This window comes from Zingiber officinale, chromosome 6A (genome assembly GCF_018446385.1).
Source record: "Zingiber officinale cultivar Zhangliang chromosome 6A, Zo_v1.1, whole genome shotgun sequence".
Lineage (NCBI taxonomy): Eukaryota > Viridiplantae > Streptophyta > Magnoliopsida > Zingiberales > Zingiberaceae > Zingiber > Zingiber officinale.
Window position 1 is genome coordinate 144,149,900 of NC_055997.1, and position 21,215 is coordinate 144,171,114.

General features: G+C 37.0%; 1 long non-coding RNA gene across 1 annotated transcript; it reads left to right on the forward strand.

Annotated features, from left to right (window-relative positions):
- The first annotated feature begins 15,650 nt into the window (after positions 1 to 15,650).
- On the forward strand, positions 15,651 to 19,172 carry LOC121994527. Its single transcript, XR_006115760.1, has 3 exons — positions 15,651 to 15,950; positions 18,074 to 18,166; positions 18,906 to 19,172. It is a non-coding gene; the product is annotated as an uncharacterized LOC121994527 (long non-coding RNA).
- Positions 19,173 to 21,215: the final 2,043 nt, after the last annotated feature.

Genomic DNA, 21,215 nt, shown 5'->3' on the forward strand with positions numbered 1-21,215 from the left:
TACTGACCGATTTAACAAGAATAAATCAATTATCTACGGATGAAATTAACTAAGATAACATGTTATAATACTGGCTAGGTCAACATAATGATATAGATTATATCCACTACCCAGCTAATAAAAGCAAAGGCTGGTATGTGCCTCAATCTGCTAACCAACTAGTAATAACAGAAGCTAAATACTACTGGTGTATGATACAATAAATCACCAGAAACTGAAACCCTTAATCTCTATCAAGGTCGACCATCATCAGGGTTTTACCTAATACATAAAATATATGCTATATCAACTAGACAGGTACCAGTAAAGAGTGCTAATACAGGTCATAAACAGAAATAGTCAACAGTGCATATACTAACAAAAATGTAGGATAACAGTATACCAACATACCTCCTATAGCTTGGAGATGTCCTGCTGCTGCTAGGTCCCAAAACCCGAAAAGTCACATCGAGAAGACCAAAACAGAAAATCTGAAACACCGGAAAAATAAGACACGTAAGTCGATCTCTGATACCAAATAAATTGATATCAGATAAATCTCGAAAATCCAGAACACATAGCAAGTATCGTATACCTGCTCTGATACCACTAAATTGTCACGCCCCAGAGGAGTGCCTGTCCGAAGAAATTTCGGCAGCACCTCCCCTGTACGGCAGACAATCTGAAACTTTCTACATACACAATATACATCAGCCACAGGCGGCTGGAATATACACACAACCACGCAGTTATATATATATCATCAGCCCACTCGGCTGGAACAAAACCAAAACACAAAGACTGCTAGCCGGCTAGGCTTATACCACCAATAACAAATACAAAATACCACATATCAACATCAACACTCCAAAAATAAAACCGGAGTACAGAGCTAAACAAACTGATACATAAACAAACAAAACATACGTGAAACCGATAAGTTCTCTGATGTGACGTGGGAACCAGCAGACAGGATACTCCAAGCGACACCAAAACCAACCTGGTACCTGAAAAGATAGTATCAACGGGGGTGAGTTCAACAACTCAGCGAATACCAATGGACATGAGTAGTAAGATATATCTAACAGCAACAAACATGGAATACAGCTTCCTAATCCTATATAGGGAATACGCAAAAACTGAAAGGTAACTGAGGAAGCTGTACTCACCAGGAACTCCTATCCGGACAAAAGGGTCGTCAAACCGAAAGTGTCAAAAATCCTGTATGCAGGTCAAAAGTATGTATCCAACCAAAATGCAACAATCAAATGCAGCAAACACAATCATAAAAATATAAATGCATCAATGCATATGATGCTAATGATGCGTCCTGGTCACCCCTGACGCCAGTCAGTCATCTCACACACAAATGGTGAGACCGAGTGGGTAGGGTTGTGACAACCGTGCACTCTGTCGTCACTACTCCTGATGAGTGACCGAGTGGACGGGATGCTGTCGGAGTACTCCTGTCCTGTGACCCCAAATCATAAATGGGGGAGCTCAATGCTCTCATCTCCCGGTACACGATGACGGGGAGGTATCTCTGCCGGCTACCACGCTGAGTCACCTGACCAACGGAGCCAAACAGAGTCCACCGTTTGCCGGTTACTACGCTGCTACACTAAATGCCAGCGGAGCCAAACAGAGCGGAACTGACTGCCGGCTACCACGCTGAGTCCTCAAACCAACGGAGCCAAACAGTAGAGCCGCCACACACCTGTCTGATATACCACTAATCCATGAGTGGTGGTGTGTGCAGTACATGTAACTGGCGATGTGCTCAACCCTAGTAGAGCCGACAATCGCGCAGCATGCAATCATGATGCATGACACTAAGCATGGTCATAAACTTATCAACATAACCATATCCATATGTATAAAATTAGTACGGTAAAATCGATGGTCACATACCAAGATCTAGAGTACACAAGTCAGATAGAATATCAAAAACCTATGTCCTGAACAAAATAAGTATGGAATGTCCTGATCAACATAAAGAAAAATCCATATATACATAATATGGGTACCACAGTATCAGTATGTCAAATCCACGGATCCATGGTATACTGGTCCTCTATGGTATAACAACCTAGATCCTAAACATATCCCCCTTCCATAGCATATGTACCTACAATATGCACAGATCAAAACCACAAGATCTAGGTACACGAATCATATATGATATACCAATAGAAATACACAATCCAAGCATGACATAAAAACCTAAGTATCAGATACTTTGGATATACATGTCAGAAACAAAAATCCAAAGTCTAACCCTAACCTCAGTAAAGCATGGTATGCCACTATAGAAACTAAGATACTCATGGCAATAAGGTACTCATGACAACAAATCACGAGATATAAGTACGGATACTTCACAGGTGACAAATCTAACATGCTATGGATATCAAACAGTGACATACCAAAGGCAAACATATTCATTGCTTGTAGTTATAAAATACTATGCATATCCAATGACAATATCATAAAAGATAAGTCAAGAGGTACCCGCCTCAAATAACAGGTTCAATCCAGTCCAGTCCAACGTCGAGATGCTCGTCTCGAATCAACGTCCTATATCCGTGTACTTGCTGTTAACTCACCGACAAAACACCCACTGCTAGAAAAATATGATCAGAGCTAAAATATCCCATAGTCTCCAAATCTAGCACACTAAATCACAAATCAACACCTCCCCTTTGAGCATCAACCAAATCACTACTCAAATAATATTTTTAAACAACAAATCTTACCTATATCTATGCCAACATATTTCGGTTCATGTGAAGAACCCATCACTGGTAGCTAGGCAGCAAATCTGTGTCACCTTCTCCGTAATGAAGCCATCCAACAACCTAACCATCTCAGGGATGACGTTCTACTGTGAAAGGAAATCTGGAATCCAAGAGGCACTGATCTGGTGATGAACTACAGCAGAAATCAAACAAGAACATAGCACAAGATCAAGAACTAAACCCTCACCTGTCAATCACAATGCCAGATCAATACTGTTCTGAGGAGACAAGGTACGGGAAAGGGACGGCGACAACTAGCCGAAAAGGGAGGAGTAGTGTCGCTGGTGCTTGTGGTGATCCGACTACACTGTGTGGCGTGGCATGGTCGAGGACACGTCGCACCGGTGTTGCGGTGAGGAACCGGAGCTAGGGCTCGGGCAGAGGTTGGATTTGCCCAATCCATTGGTCGGCAGAGGCGCAGAGGGAAAAAAGGAGAGTGGCAGTGACGAAGAGGAGACCGGCTGCCATCTCTCGATCGCTGATCAGTGCCGAGAAGAACATGGAGGAAGAGGAATCGCGGTATCAGTGTTGTTGCCAAACATCAGCAGAGGGGCGGCCGGCGCTAGGGCACAGGCATCGGCGGCGCGTGGTCGGCCTGGTGGCAGTGGCCGGTGGCGATGTCCAACGATCGGCCACGGAGGTTGGCTATGCTCGGCCGGAAGAGAGGAAGAGGGCGTCGTCTGCCGGCTCTAGGGCAGAGGCAGAAGCGCCGGAACGGCTCGTGTCGGCGCGTAGAGGAGAAGAGAAAGGAAGAGTAGAGGGAAAATGGTCGGCCAGAGGAGAGGAAGGTAAGAATCAACGGAGGAAGAGAGGAAAGAAGAGTGATCGACGCCGATTGGGAAGGAAAGTTAGGGCACAAATGAGGGTGAAGAAGAGGCGCGTCGGGTTCGGCGGTGAGGGAGTGAAAACGGCGTTTAGGGGGAGAAAGAAAAGAAAAGAAAAAGAATATAAATAAATAAACTTTTCCTCTCTTTAATGGGGTAGCCTAAACAGGCTTTTCCGGACCCCGTTTTTGTCCCCGTTAACTCGTCCATACGAGCTCCGAAAAATTCTCGAAAAATTTCCAAAAATTCCGGAAAATTCCCTTATTAATATTCGCCTATTTTCCGGTATTTTACATGTTGAGTCGTAGTTGCCGATCCGGTTGACTTCTTATGACGGAAGGACGCTCAACAGATGGAACTCTGCTTTGCCATTTGCTACGTCGGCCTGCTCCTTTTTCGTCCACTGTATTTTTCATTACCCTCCGTGCTATAAAACCGAATTCTATTATTAGAAGTAAATCAAAATCAGTTTTAAAAAAAATACCTACATTCGCTTTTTCCAGCTAGCGAACTCTCCCTTGAACTTTGGCGGGTATATGCTTGGTCCGACCATCGTCTTTGCTTCGATCGACGGTGAGTCCTCCTGAAGCGTCCTTGCTCTGATATCACTTGTTGGGACCGTTGATGGTCGGCTATCGGAGGGTTGAATAGCCCTGCACAATATAAACCAAAATTTCCTTCTCAAACTTTTAAAAGAACACTTACGTAAATTAAATAAAGAAAGAAACTAAAAAGATGAAGCTCACGAATTTGTCTTGGTTACAATCGGGGAGGTTGTTAATCTAATGAATGGATCGCACTAAGTATTTCCTTCAGGCGGAAAAACCTCTTACAGCAGTGAAAGCACAGAAATGAGAAGCTAAACTAAAAAAAGAGCGCATAAGTGTTGAATATCAAATTACTTGTCTGATTGAAAATCTTCTGGACCAAGGCTATATTTATAGCCTTGGTCGGGGCACTTGGAGGGTTCTAGGCGTTGTAAGGGGATAAAACTTTATCCCCTTTGCAACGGATCACGGTCAAACGTGATCTGGTCAAAGTCAGGTTCCGGGCGCTCGGACCACTAAATTCAACACAGTTGACTTTTTTCGGTCCGGACCCTTGCTCCGGTGCTGCTCGCCTCGGTCTGGGTATTTCACTCCGGCTCCACTCGCTTGGGTAATTTCGGCCAACCGAAATAAGGCTCACCCGAACCCAATTTCAGCCTTCTCGAGCAACCTTCTGCTCCGGCTTCTCGTCCTTCGGAAACGCCGGGCACTTCCTTCTCGTCCGCCCGCGTACTCTTCCGCAGCACCTCGTCCCTCGGACGCACCGAGCCCGTTGACTCTTTCCTGTGTCGTCCTTCTCGCTAGCTGCGTCTTTTGCTCGACTTCTTGTGTTCCTAAGCTTCTACACATTTAGACACAAGGTTAAAACACCACAAGACCTAACTTAACTTGGTTGATCATATCAAAATAACTTTAGGATTCCAACAATTAATGTACCTATGGTCCCTTGGAATAAGAAGCTAAGGCTCAATAAGCATAAGTAATAACTCTATTATTTTATAGGCTAGTACCAGTTCGTTTAAAAATTTATCTTGTTAATCATTTTGTCATCATAAAGAATAATAAGATTAGACTCAAATTGTACAATCTATCTTCTTTTTCAAAAACAAATCACAATTACCTTAGATCATCAACATTAAAAATTCACATAATTAAATTTTACATAAGAAAAATATAATTAAACAAATAAAAAAAACTCAATGCATATACTAACCTCTACAATATAACTAATGGCCCTAAAATGTCAATATAACCTCTACATTACGACTTAGGATACATTATGATTTTTCTTTTTTAAAGGATTATTACGTTGTATGAGAAATTTCTATTGCTTTACAATGTACAGTTATTCAATAAATAAATAACTTGATAGCAACTACAAAATTGCTTTACAATGTATAGTCATTCAATAAATAAATAACTTGCTTTACAATGTATAGTTATTCATAAACCATTTTGTCAACTACAAAATTGGAGGTCTTTGTCCTAACTAGTTTCTTATTCTTTTAGAAGGAAGTTGGGATTGAAAGTGCCTTTGACACCACTCAATAGGATCGGAGAACACTTTAGCACCGTTGTAGATTTCATCGTCTCAAATCACACATTTATAAGCTCAAATCCGATGTACAATCCACAAGGCCTTCGGTGGGATCTTCATCTCACTTGGTAGCATAGCACAAACACGCACACATAATAAGGCAAATTAATTTGACAGGGTTTCAAATTTAAGTCCATAATATATCGAGAATAGCATGATTTTTCATTTAAAGAAAAAAAGCTTCCTTTTCCCTTAGCTGATTTTTCTTTGAACCATCCAACCAAAGGTCAAGCAACACTCATATTGGAGGAAAAAGAATATATCCATTGGTTCCCTTCTTTTGTTTCAAATAGGTCGAGTGCTTTTTTGTCTTGAAAAATTATGTAGTTACCTCATGGTTTTATCATTGCTCATGTCAATAACATTTTGAATGGTTTTAATTATATATTACAGCATATGTTGTCTTTCTTGTTGCCAACTCCATCCGTTGGTTCTCCAAGGAACAACACTTTGTTATACGCTCCTCCACAGAAGTTGAATACTGAGCTATAGCTGCCACAATTACTCGGTTGGATTCAAAACTTGCTATAAGAGCTTCTCACATGCATACAAAGCGAACGATGCCACCAAAGCGAACGATGCCACCAAAGAAACAAAATTTGTGTACTTCTTGAGCTGTTTTTCCATTGCTCTCCAAGAAAATAAACCAAACATGGTGTGTTCTTTTTTGGTTTTTGTTTTTGTTTTTTTCTCTCTTGATGTTGTCTTAGTCCAATTTCTTTGTCTTGCATATGTATAGATGATCATCTATGATAGTATAGAAACGATAACACAAGTGCTCACTTGCCACGCGTAATTTATTAACATAGTTAATTTGTAATTCATTAATATATGTAATTGTAAATGCCAAGTATTTGATCATTTTTCTATCTAATACCAATAGTGGATATTATTCATGTGTTTTACTCAATTAATATCTAATTGAATCACTGTAATTCTATAATTCAACTAATGTTCATTGTTAAGGATTAATTAATGTTTAGGATTACGGTTAACTTAACTTCGGCAAACTTTTTTTTTCTTCCACAATTTCTATCTCATATTAAAACTCTTCTTGTTTTATCCAAAATTATAATAATTTTAAAATCACAAATTCAAAAGGTTCATTACAATTAAATTTTAATTATGTCAACTTAATGCTAAATATTAGAGCCTACATTATTTTACAAATCAATCTATGCACCATAAACTTCATGTCTTTACACGTTGTGTGTTGAAATTAAACATGTAAAACACTTATATTTTCTTAAAAAAATGTGCTTTAAAACTTGAAGACCAAGAATTTTCCTTATGCTCCAAAGCATTATTAGAATGTGGGTGCATGCCTTAATGTTTTACTCTCGAATCAATATCATCATCACCTATCCCGTCAAATATATATCATAAGACTCTATATGTAATAATAATAATAATAATAATAATAATAATTATTATTATTATTATTATTATTGATCCTGTTCGAGAGTCGAATCGACGGACACTGGGGAGATGATACTCACGTTGACTGAATGTAGACTGAAGATGACGTGGACCTACAATGAGCTAAGCCTGCAACCACAAGTCATTAGTGCCGAGCCAGGGAGGGGTTCCCCGACGATGGCCCTCCGACGTTCAAGTCAATCACCGGCGGCAAACGAATGAAGTGGAGAAGAGAAAAGAGCAACAGCGTAACTGTGGCTACAGTAGTCATGAACATTCCTCCGTTGAAACCTAGGGGTCCTTATTAGGGGTGGGCATAATTCGGTTCAAACCGGAAAAACCGACCGAACCGAAAAATTTTGGTTTTTTTTGTTCGGTTTTTTCGGTGTTTCGGCCGATTTCGGTTTAAGTTTTTTAAAATTCGGTTATTCGGTTCGGTTTCCGGTTTTGACTCTCAAAAAACCGAAAAAACCGAACCGGCCGTATTATACTTAAAACATTATTTTTATAGATATTTGATCATACAAGTGGATTAATTTCTAATTATTTATAATATAATAGCATAATCAAATTATATATTTATATTTACTTATTGTTATTGGATAACAAAATTTTAATATTACTTTAAATTCATAATTATTTTAATAAATTGATACTTTTTCTTTGTCTCTAAACTAATATTTGTAGTAGTACAAAATCAATTTAATTCATTGTATAAACCGTATATAACCGACCGTATAAACTGTACCGTATTACATAAAAACCGAACCGAACCGTAATAAAATGGTTTGGTTTTGGATCAAAAATCTTTAAAACCGAAACCGAAAAAATAAAACCGTAGTAGGGTAAAACCGGACCAAACCGGCCGATGCCCACCCCTAGTCCTTATATAGGGCTCCCGGGAGGTGCGTGCATGTTTTCCCAGGCGTGCACGTTTCTCAAAGCATATCTGGAAAGACTGTGTCAGAAAAGCGTGTCTGACGCGATACCCTAATAGACCGAGCATATCCTTGACGCGACAGTGGAAACTTCCACTGTACGATTCTCCGTCTGACCATACCGCCAACCATGCCGCCTGTCGGTGACACTGGTCCCTAGGAAGATATCGCCAACTGCTCCTTTTGTCCATTATTGGGCCAAGCGGCCGAGCCGCTCAGCCAATCTGTCGTCCGGGTGACATCATGTCTGGGCCGAGCAGGAGAGTTCGCTCGGCCAATGGTCCGCTATCTCGACTCCATCCTGTCAAGCGAAGGAGCCGTGCTTGCTTGGTCGGGGTTGCGCCCATTGTTCAACCGAGCCGGATAGCCGCTCGGCCTTCATTCTTCCATGCTTGAGCTTTTTGAGAGTTGGAAGCTCGGTATTTGGTCGAGCTGTCGTAGTGTCGGATCGATTACTCTTCATGTCGACCGGGAAAGTGGTTCGCCCAATTGGACGCTTGCCTAGGATGTTGACCACTTTACCTATGATCCTCCACATGACGATGACCTCCTACTAGGTGGGTCCCATTCTTACCACTGGATCAATAATAATAGTAGAATGACCATTTATATTTGAATGATCTCTTTCTCATTTTCAAAATAATAGGATAGGAGTACTTATATGTACAAAGAAAAATCTTAAAAAAATATTTTGAGATAGATACATAAATTCATGGTCCGTTGTTTAATTTTTTATGATTCCCATTATTTTCTATGTCTATTCAATTTTCTCCATGTACATATTATTTTTCTAAGAATTGATTAGTAATTTAATATTCAATAAATACTAAACGCATTCATTAACTAATAATGCGCTTCCCAGTTTTTAAGATATTAAGAATAAATAAATAAATAAATAAATTTTCTCTAATAAAAGGCTCATCGAAAAATATTGTGTTGAAGAACTGTCTATTGACTTCTCAATTAATTTTGTTAGTCGGTGGAAAATTCACGTGGGACTAAATTGCTCACTAAGATTAATCAATTTAATGATTTTATTTTGTGTAAATTTGAATAAGAATTTCTATCAGAAATTATCTGAAGCCCAATCAAACTTCAATAACTCTTCATTTAAGTCCCCGGCTACAATGCAAAGCGTTCGTATAATCTAGTCACGATTCAATTTCAATTTTATAGGATATTTTTCTTAGTAAAATGATAAATCTAATATATTAAATTTTGCTTGGTTGTCCGTTGTTAATATTTTTTAATTTATTCAGATGGTAAGTAATAAATTTTTTTAGACCTGATCGACCGGCTAGAATTAAATTTATCCTAAAGATTAAATATTTGTCGCTAGTTTAAAAAATAAATAACTCTTCATTTTAGAAATTTCACAAATTTTATACGGTAAATTTTACTAACCAAAATTTGACCAGCTTAAAAATTAAGGGCGCGTTTGATTTAGGAGAATAAGAGTAGGGAATAGAAATGAGAATCATTGATTGTCATTGTTAATGTTTGGATTATAGGAATAGGAATACAAATAAGGGAATGAATCCTTGAAATTGGGTAATAACTTATTCCCATGTACCTCCCCTTCAATGAGTCATTACCCTATTTTCATCAATCAAAATATTCCCTTATTCCAAAAATACCCTTGACATAAAACTTAAATTTTTTCCCTTAATATTAAATATCAAAATATATATATTTATTTTTTCTTTCATATCACTTCTCTCTCCTTGTTCTCTCTCATCATTTTATCACACACTTTCTCTCTCCTTAATCTCTCCTATCACATTCTCTTTCCTCTTTTTTCTCATTACACTTTCTCTCTCATCATACTTTCTCTCTCCTCAATCTCTTCCATCACACTCTCTTCCTTCTTTTTTCTCATCATACTTTCTCTCTCATCAATCTCTATCATCATACACTCTTTTATCTTTTTTTCTCATCATACTTTCGCTCTCATCACACTTTCTCTCTCCTCAATCTCTCTTGTCACACTCTTTTTTTTTCCTCAACACACTTTCTCTCTCATCATACATTCTCTTTCCTCAATTTCTCCCATCACACTCATTGTTCTCTTTTTTTTGCTCATCACATTTTCTCTCTCATCATACTTTCTCTCTCCTCAATCTCTCTCATCACGCTCTCTCTCCTCATTTTTTCTCATTATATTTTCTCTCTCTTCATCCTCTCCCATCATACTTTCTCTCACATTATATTTTCTCTCTCATCTTCTCTCATGCTCTCTTCTATCACACTCTCTTTTCTCATTCTCTCTCATCACACTTTCTCTCTCTTTATTCTTTCTCATCACACTTTCTCTCTCATCATACTTTCTCTCTCATCATTCTCTTTCATCATATTTTTTTCTTTCATTCATCTTTCTCTCTCATCTAATTTTTTTTCTTATTTTCCTTTAAAGGTAAAAAAGGAAATTTTGATTTATTCCGATAGAAAATATGCAACTAACCAAACATTACTTTTAAAAGTGATATCCATGCTCATACCCATTCCCATTCCACACTACAATGATTCCCATTTCGATTCCTATTTCTAGGAAAGAACCAAACGCCCCCTAACTTGAGGGTCAACCTTATTGAACACACCAAATTCATCGTCTTCCTCAAACAGAATGGGCAAGTCGCGCCAAACGGCCAGGGGAAGATTCGAAGATGGGAAGCCCCTCCCCTTTGGCACGACTCTCTTTTGACACAAGGTCCATTGCATTGTGAGTGGTGCATCAGCAGCCGCTACACCAAGGACCGCCGGAAGAGAATACAGGCGTATTGGAAAGGGCTCGGGGAGACCAAACGGTATAGCAACAACTGTGCTTCTAGAATGACACTAATGCGCCGTGCAAAAGAAGCCAAGGCTCACATGACCTTGGGCAATCATCTTCAACGCTTCGCCGGTTAGAAGCACCCTCTGGAACTACGACTGACAAAAGTAAACGCTGCGCTGGAGGTTTCACGGTCTCCGGAAACCTTCAGGGTAGTTTCTCCCATGGTCTTCCGAGGCGCTTTCGCCGTGCTGCCGCGGCGCACTCTCTCTTGCGTGAGATCACCAAGCGGAACTCTAAAACCATCTCCAGCGCGACACATGGTCGGAGTTTCCTCGTTGCGCCCATCAAGGGGCTCCAAGACGGAAGCGCAGTGGTCCGACATGCCTGTTTCCGTCGAGGGTAACATCCAATGGGAGCCGAGTAAGGCAAGGGAGGATTACGTACATGTGGTCGTCTCGGAGGAGCACGGGTGGGTCTTCGTCAGCATCTACGACGGCTTCAATGGCCCTGACGCCACCGACTACCTGCTTTCCAACCTCTACGCTTCCATCCATCACGAGCTCAAGGGATTCTGGGACGATAAAGACGACACCTTTCCCGGCTAGGGACTTCTCATCAAATTGATTTCTTCTCGCTGCCGATTCACCGAATTCTGTATTCATAGAATAAATCACCGCCGCTAGCAGAGGTGCGAGCAGAGTCGCTGCCATTAGAAGCACGATTTAAAATGGCCACATTCTAATCATTTAGTATAAAATCTAAATGACAAAGTCTGCTAGTCAGATTTTGACCATCTCGCACTGTCCAATTTTATATTGGTGACTTCATCAATAGACAGATTCCAATTCCAGTTGAATGCGACAAGAAAATTATTATATAAATTTAAATAAAAATAATTTATAAATACTATTCAACGTTGAAATACATTAATTTTCTAAATTACGTTCATAATGAAAAATAAATAAAGCCGTCTAAACTAAGAGTGCTTAACTATTGACATTGCCTCATTGGCTTCAATTGACTCATCAGATTTATCTATCCTGTCAAATAATTTAGATAGATTATATTAAAATTTTATCAATTTAAGTTTACCTCGAGCCAATCCATCTAGACCTGCTATCCATGTGAGTTGACCCATGATAGGCTTGAGTTAATCCGTGGATTGAGAAACACATATAAGATAAATTTTATGTCAATTTATTTGTCATGCCCCGGGGGAGTCCTTGTCAGAAGAAATTTCGACAGCATCTCCCCTGTACGGGTGATAATTTGAAACTTTACTACATCATACAGATACCTCGGCAACACGACCGGAACATACATATAACATAAAAGTAAAATAAGCAAGCATCCACACAGTTAATAGTAAAAAAACTAAACAAATGCAACGATAAGGAAAAATCAAGTAAAAAATCCTACTCAACTACACCCATAAAGCTCAAATCCGATATCCTACTCCACTACACCTATAAAACACAAATCACAACAAACTCACCTTTTCTGTCATCCAGGCAGGCATATAGCAAAACATATCCAATAAAGTCCATCGAAAATAAAACCATAAAATATACAAGTGTCAAAAACCAGAACAAGTCTAGATAGTAATAAGAAAACCAAAAGACAAAAACACACATCCTCGCGATTTGCAGGGGACTAGCGATTGGAACTCCTCCGGACAGCCTCAACCTGAAAATAGTAAATATCCACAGGGTGAGTCAACTCCTCAGCGGGTAACTACTGATATGCATAGTAAGAAATATAACAAATAGCTCTAATCATGCGTACAGTCTCCTGATATAAGAAGGATAAATGCAACTGAAATAAATAGGAGAACAAATGTACTAACTAGGACCTGGTGTATGGATAATAAATCGAGAGGTATAGAAATCCTGCATGCATGTCAAACAAATGCATCCATCCAATATGCAGCATACAAGTGCAGCAAACACAAGCAATAAATGCATCAATGCATATGATTCCAATGATATGTCCTGGTCACCCCTACTGCCAGTTAACCATCTCACACACGATGGTGAGATCGAGTGGGTAGGGCTGTGATAACCGTGCACTCTGCCATCACTGCTCCTGATGAGTGACCGAGTGGACGGGATGCTGTCGGAGTACATCTATCCTCCTACCGCAAATCATAAGTGGGGGAGCGTAATGCTCTCATCTCTCTGAGCAAGTCCAGAGGAGGGATCCCTGCCGGCTACCACGCTGCGTCACACTACCCATGAGCAGACCAACGGAGCTTAACAGAGCAAAACTGTCTGTCGGCTACCACGCTGCGTCTCCAGACCAACGAAGCCTAACAGAGTAGAACTGGTTGCCAGCTACCACGCTGAGTCACCGGACCAGCGGAGCCTAACAGCAGAACTGTCACACACTCTACCTGACATACCACTAACCCATGAGTGGTGGTGTGTGCAGATCTATGTAACTGGCGATGTGCTCAACAATAATGGAGCCGACTATCGCACAGCATGCAATCATGCGAGATGGTCCATGATACTAAGTATAGAAATATCCTGAACATATTCATCTCTACATAATGTGTACCATAGAACAATGAATCAAATCAAAGGTCTAGGTACACAGATCATATAAGGTATAAAAACCTAGGTCCTGAACATAATAAAGCATGGCTATGTCACTACTCCATAAGCATGTATAATCAGGTAGGTACTAACATGAAGTGCATAACAAAACAATCATGTAACACGTATCGGGTAGTGACCAACTGATGCAGATAAGAAACATAATCATTACTATTTGTTAAAAACACTACTATGCATATCAAATGACATATCTAAAAAGATAAGTCAAAGTACCCGCCTCCAATAAGAGGATCGTATCCGAAATAGATCCCTCGTCGAGACACCGTCTCGAATCAAAGTCCTGTATCACAATGTTTAGTTTAGCTAATTCTATCATGCATCCACTAACTAAATTAAATCCTAATCAAATTAAGAAATTCCAAATTGGATACACTATACCTTAATTCAAATAATCAACTCAATTCCAATATAGAATGTATCCCATCCATACTTAACCTAATACTGAGCATAACTTACCCAACTCTGAAACCTCAGTCGGTGATCCACAACCAAAGACAACTTGCTGCCAGTAAACCTAACCGAAGCGAGGTAAATGGTGCTGCCCTCTAAATCAAATACCCTACATCACCATCAACACATTTGTATCTGCATTAGTCCCAAATCTAAATCCACAACTCTTAAATAAGGGATCTTACCTTCAACACCAAACACCACTTATCTTTAGGTGCTATCTGTATCGTCAACACCTGCATTTTAGTGTCCAGATCAGAATGAACTCAAGAATCATCACAACCAATAACCACCTAATCCCATAACAATCTGTGCACCTTACCTATTTCTCTCTTACTGTCTGTGACGACTAGGGATCCGACAATTAGTGGCGCAGCGAGACCATGCTGCTAGGGCACATCTCGGAGAGGAAGGAAACTCACAAGGGGAAAACCCCTGGTGGCCTTCACAACAAGGGTAGAAGAGATGGCGGCTCGGTCGAATTTGGTGGTCGGCGACAGTGCTAGGGCACAAGGACAGCAACAACCGGCGCTAGGGCATGGCGAAGAGGTTCTGTGCGTTGACGTCGGCGCGATGAAGAAGGGAAAGAGGAGGAGAAGCTCGCGTCGGCGCTGGGATCTCCACGGCGAGGGGCGACGGGAAGAGGAGGGAAATCGACAGAGGCTTCGGAGATTTCCCTTGGCCGGGGGTTATGAACGCATGGGAGAAAGGAACCGTCAAGTGGCGGTTAGGGCACGAGTTCGACGGGGGAAGAAGACTCGACGCGAGGAGGCGTCGGGTGAGGGTCGGGCACGCGGGGGAAAAGGGAAACGGAGAAGAATAAAAGAAAGAGAAAAACAAAAAAAAAATACAATAAAAAGGAAAAAATCAAACATTTCCATGCTTAAATGGGGTAACCCAAATAGGCTCTCCCGGGGTCTAATATTTATCTCCGTAAACTCATCATACGAGCTTTGAAAAATTCCCGAAAATTTTCTAAAAATTCTGAAAAATTCCCTTATGGTTATTCACCCTTTTTCGGTATTTTACATTATTAACCCCCAGGGTGTAACATAAAAGGTGAGCGTATAATATCTCTGGTGTAATGACATCAATTCTCAGGAACTGACGATCTAAGGTTTACCTCACTATGGGCCTATGGCCTATGTACCCGCAAGTACCTCTCTCCATATCCATGGGACCGATACAGAAGGCTGCTAAGGTAACATATCTATCTTTTTTTTTTTGTCAATTTATTATATTTTTTTTGTTATAATTTTAAAATACAAATAGTACTTTTTATCAAATATGTGTATTCGTTTGTGTCCATTTACTTTTAAACTATCTAGTTTTGAATATATTTAATTGATGAAATCCTTCCAAAGTAGAATGATGAAGATATGAAAGTTTTTTAATTTTTTTAAAAAAATTGATGGACCCATGAGTTAGCCTGCCTAACATACTATATCCGCCTTAAATTGAGTTGAAGTGGAAATTTTCTAATTCACCAAGATGATGGGTTGATCCGTCTCACCTCGCCAAATAGTTGGCTTGCGACGAGTCAACTTGTCCTGCCACGAATTGACCTATCTAATAGCTCTATTCTTGTAGCCGTTTGATAAAGACGTGGATGGATTTAAGATTTTCAATCGCGAGCTGAAGGTTTAGGTTTTGGGAAGGGCGGATTGATGTGTATCCTAGCTTGCAACATTAAGATGTCGTCGCAGGGCAGCATGATCAACTGACTGACAGTCCAAACTCTTCTTCTTCGGAGTGGATGTGGCCCTACCTAATCCTATAATAGATCCGCCCCTAGATAAAGATCCTAAGACTGGTAGTGAAAGTTCTTCTAGTCGATGGAATTCCCAACTCACTCCCCTAACTACGCCTCATTGTAGATCCGAAGGCGTCTGCCATGGTGGAAATTCCTAAGCCTTCTATCTCATCCTCTTCCTCTATCAGCACGTGATTCTCCTGTCGAAGACCTACTAATCGATGATGGTTTTGTTTGTTTTGGTGGAAAAAAGGTTAGATTTTGAGATGCTTCGCCTAATTTTTTTAGGTTGTAATATGAGCGATGTGGCAGAAGTGGTCTGTTCCTTGGGAAAAGCTGGAGAAGAGTCATGACTTTCAAAATTTTACACCAGTCATTTCTTGATAGTCACTGTGCCCAGTGAAGTATGCTCATAGTAAATTTCTTTAGATTCAAAGAATATTGGGCATTTCTGTAGTGGTAGAACCAACAAAAGTTATCAGACTAACCGATGCACAAAAGATATAGCACATGAAACATTAAAATTAAAGAATCTTAAAGTAAACAATTATTTCTTCTAAATTATTAATCGTCCAATTTTGAAAACCATTTTCTATATAGATACCACCAAAGATGTGTGATTCCATAAAAAAGAAATATTAAGGAGGCTAGTATCAAGCACTTGGTTTAAAGTTTGAAATGCTTAAATTAAATGAATGTTATTAATTATTTAATCATCAATAAAACATGAATTCTTCGTGACAAGGTAGAGGATATTTTCATTGTCGAGAAAATTGATCGATGTATAATACCAATATTTAATTTTGTTATCTACTCTATCGCAGAAGCCAATGATACAAGCCTACTTTCAATTAATAAATTTTAAAGTTGTTCATAAGGAAAAAAAAAATTATTCAACATGAAAAAAGGAACAAATATTGAAATTTATATTAGAAAATCACTTTATCAGTGGGCAAAAGATAGTTGATTGATTGAAGAGGCAGAAAAAGGATGCAGATTGGCCTCCTTCGCCTGCTAACTCAAGCTAATCTGGTGAGGGTGATTACATCTGCTACTTCTCTCTTATTGTTATTGAAGGATAAAAGAAACTGATCCAGCTCCTTCTCGCATTCCATATTTCTTATCCTTTACGAATTGAAAGTCAACTTTCCGATCAAAGGTACTCAAATATTGAAATTCAATCTCATATCCAAAAAAAGAGCCAAGGTTCCAATTTCCTTGGTTATCTCTTTGCTGCAAGTCTTATTCTGTAATAATTTATTTATTTTATTTTTATTCCATATCAAGTTTAATTTAATATATTAGAAAAGATATATTATTGTTTGCTTATTTCTCATTTGGTATGATAATTTATTTATTTCTCTTTGGGTATGATAGTTTAAAAATTTCTCATTTGGTATAATATTTAATTTTTTAAAATTATTTTTTATCCACTTTATAATTTTATAATTTTATTTAACTTACTGTTTGGTATGATCAATTAGCAAGAATTATGGCTAGAAAGCTGAATGACTGAATCATTAAAACTAACTAGAGTAGGAAGGTCATAAAACAGTTCAAAGATACTGGTTCAACAAAAATATTTTCAGATAGAACTCAAATGTAAAGTTTTCATACATCAGGTACATGGAAGAACACACTGAATATTTTCCTGTATCATGAGTTAATCTATATAGGATTTTCTTTATCTTTTCTTTGGTATTGCTTGCAAGAGACTGAAATAACTTATTACTAACACTTTTATTTATGCTTATTACTAATAAATCTTGAAGTTGTTGGTATTTATTTTGATTAAAATCAAGTCATATACCTGATTCCTTGAGCTCAGCCATCAGAGTAAAAATTATATGGCCTCCTATAAGTATCAAAGACATAGGATCTCGCTTGCATTCAGAGCTTCAGGAAGCAATAATTCATGTAAAACCTATTTCTTTTTAAAACATTACTATTATAAAGTTCTTATTTTTTTATGTTTATCTGTAAGTTAACTTATATAAGCTGATTGGCAGACACTGAAAATTGAATCAGTAAACCTAACATTTGTAAGGGCAGTTTTTGAAATGGGGATTGGCAGTCAGACCCTGAGGATGCATTCAGACAATATAGTCTTAATTCAGTAATGAAACAACTCTATTTTATAATATATCAGGTTTTATGGTTCTATACCTTCAATAACCTTTGTTTTATACCTACTTCTGTCATGGAGACTATTTAGTATTTCAAAATTAAATGCAGAATCTTATTCTTATTTATCAGGTCAAGGTTCTTGTGACATTTCCTAGTTTTACTGAGATCATCATCATCATGTACTCTTGCCCAAATCATTTTTTTTACTTTGCAACTCTTTAACTCTGTTCTTATTCCTTTCAACCTCAGGAACATTTATTTTCAGCAACACTTGGCCTCGTATCAGTTATTGTATTTGGTGAGTTTGAAAAGCCTGCACTTACCCAGATGTTGCCTTAAATTGTAAGTTTCAAAGTCAGTTCTGTTTAATTATTACCGGCCCTTTGTTCATAACAGTATAGCTTGATGTGCCTGTTTAATAGATTCATAGTCCTTCAACTCTTATTTTGTTACTCTGTCTTGCATACTAACTACTGACCACTACTACATAGCAAAATGTTACTTGGCCATTTTATTCGCCTACATGACCTCAAAAGAACTTTAAGAATTAAACTGCATAATTATAGCATACTCAAGTTCTAAAAGACCTCAAATTTTTACATGAATTGTACTGCGCTTTTCTTGTTCTCTAGTTATGTCCTGCTTTGAAGGGCTTTTCTTTTGTCCAGAAGCTGCTTCTTTGTTTCTTCACAGTTTCTGCATATATCATATCAGCTCTCCGGGACATTAGGTTTCTAAACACATAACTAAAATCATAAAAGGTGGTTCTTCTTTGCTATTACTAATTGCCATGCTAACCTACTCTTTTGTGGCATCCTTTATATTTTGCACTTTGGTGTCGCACCAATTTCTTCACATGCTCTCGTGCTTTTTGTTGATCAATTAGCTGATAAGTTGCTGATGTCCTTAATTTCTTTGAGTAATAATTTTTCCAGTTAGCTTTATTTTGGATGCGGTTCTGTTTCTGGTGCTTCTATTCAAGTCAATTTTGTCACGATTAGTTTAGATGTGGCTCTTTTACTGGTGCTTCTACTCAAGTCAATTTTGTCACGATACTACTAGTTTACTCTGTGCATTGCAGGTTAGGTTCTGTAATGTCCTTCGGGGACATTGAAGTCCTATGTTCAAATTAGAAGTAGGCCAGAAGTATTTTTTTTTGCTGAAGAGTTTTTAACTGAGTACATATGTTTGGTGAAGGTGTTTGTCCATTTGATTTATGAGAAAAAATTCCTAGTCTTGGATTTTGCTTATAATATGTTGGTTGAATATGATTCATAGTAAATTAGTTGAGTTTTTATTTTAGAAGATTTTATTAGTTATAAAATTTAATATTTTGAGTGAATTTTATTAGTGCGTGGTTAGTTTCTATGTAAAAAACTTATTATTGGTATTGAATTTGTAATTTTGATTCGAATGATTGCTAGATGAATAAAAATTATATGTTAGCATTTTAATTTGTATTTTGAATTTTTTTATTTTATTTTAAGTGATGGATGAATTATGATCATGTGTAAAATTTAAATTTGATTACATATTTTAAATAAATATTAGTGATCATTGTTAATATTATAAATGATATTTATTGGTGCCATTATAGATTTGTCAAGGGAGTCTTTTAAAATGACCTTATAAATTATATTATTGACTATTTTTATTGTTCTTATAATAAATTATAAGACACTTATAATTGTTAATATAAATGAGTTTAGATGATATTTAAATTATCCTTGTTACGATAATAATAATAAAGTATATAAAAATATTCTTGAAACATGATTCTTTTCTAACATTTTGTACTGTCGTTATATCTCTAAATTGACATACTTTTGAAATTGTCATTGATATCTTATAATGATATTACAAAAATGTCACAGGATTTAAGACAACATCACTTTATAGTATATTTATTTAGTGTCACTAAAAGTATATTATAAGAGCATTTATGTGTCCTTTCAAGAACATTATTCTTATAGATAAAGTCAACAGTCAAGTCCAATATTGAATATTATAAATGTCATAGGTATGATCCTTATAGATCAAATTATTATATTAATTTAAAAGAATGTAATATGAATTTAAGAAAAAATGAAGATCGAACGAGTTATCATAGGTATAATTATTATAGATCAAAATGTTATATTAATTTTAAAAAAATAGAATGAAGATCAAACTAACTTGGTAAAAGAAATGTTTTTGATATGACATGAGAATGAAGAAAGACACTAAGAAGATAGTAAACAAAGATGAGAAATACATTTATAGTTGTGAAAGAAGATAGACAACTAAAGATGAAAAGACAAATAAGATAGCCAACAAAAGTAAAAAAATGTATAATTTTTTTATATGAGTAATATATCAAAAATTTATAGATTATATAATCTTATCATTAAGAAAATTGTTATCAGTTATATTTGATAAAAAGCCATCTAATCATATAATCAAAATAGTGTTAAATAATTTTTTTTTTATAAATTTTGATGATGATGATGAGAAAGTGTAACAATCTTTTATGGAGATTTGAAAGAAAATGTATTTATCGATCAACTTTGATCATGGTATAACTATATAAAAACTTATTTTTCGAAGGAAGAATTTAAAAAAATGTCCTTATGAATATACTATTTTCACTAAGATTGAAGATGAAAAAAAAATATTGACTTAATTTACACTAGAAACAATACATTTATGTTTGAAACTTTTAAAAATTCTATGATGACAGTAGTTGAGATGACAATCTTGGTATGATCATTATTTCTTTGATATTCAAGTGGTGTAAACTTCTCATAAATTTTTTATTTCTCAAAATCTTGGATAGGTTTCAAATGAAAAATTATAATCCTATAAATACTTAATCTAAGTTTAGAGTGATGATACACAAAGAGATTAAAGGAAAGAAAGTTGATGCTATATTTTACAAATAAATAATGAGGAGTTTAATGTACTTGATAACAACAAAACATAACATGGTATAATACATGTTGTAAGTATGATTAGCACACACATGAGTTGACTTATTGTAAAAAAGATACGCCCCTTAGTTGCAAAGATTTTTTTTTATATTTGCATGATGCTAAAGAGTTTGGGCTATTCTAAAAAAGGGGGAAAATCAATTTATTTTGTTTTGTGAATAGTGATTATATATATGAGATTTAGATGATCAAAAAATATATTTGAATATGTTTTTATGTTGGGGACAAGAGTTGTTTCATGGTCATCGAAGAAATAATCTATTCGTACATTCTCATTCACTGAAACTAAGTTTGTTGTTATAACATCTCGTGCTTGTAAAGTTATTTGACTAAAGAAAATCCTTAAAAAATATATTTTGAGGAGGATGAATCTCCTCAGATTTATTGTGACAATATTTTAACAATAAAGTTTTCTAAAAATC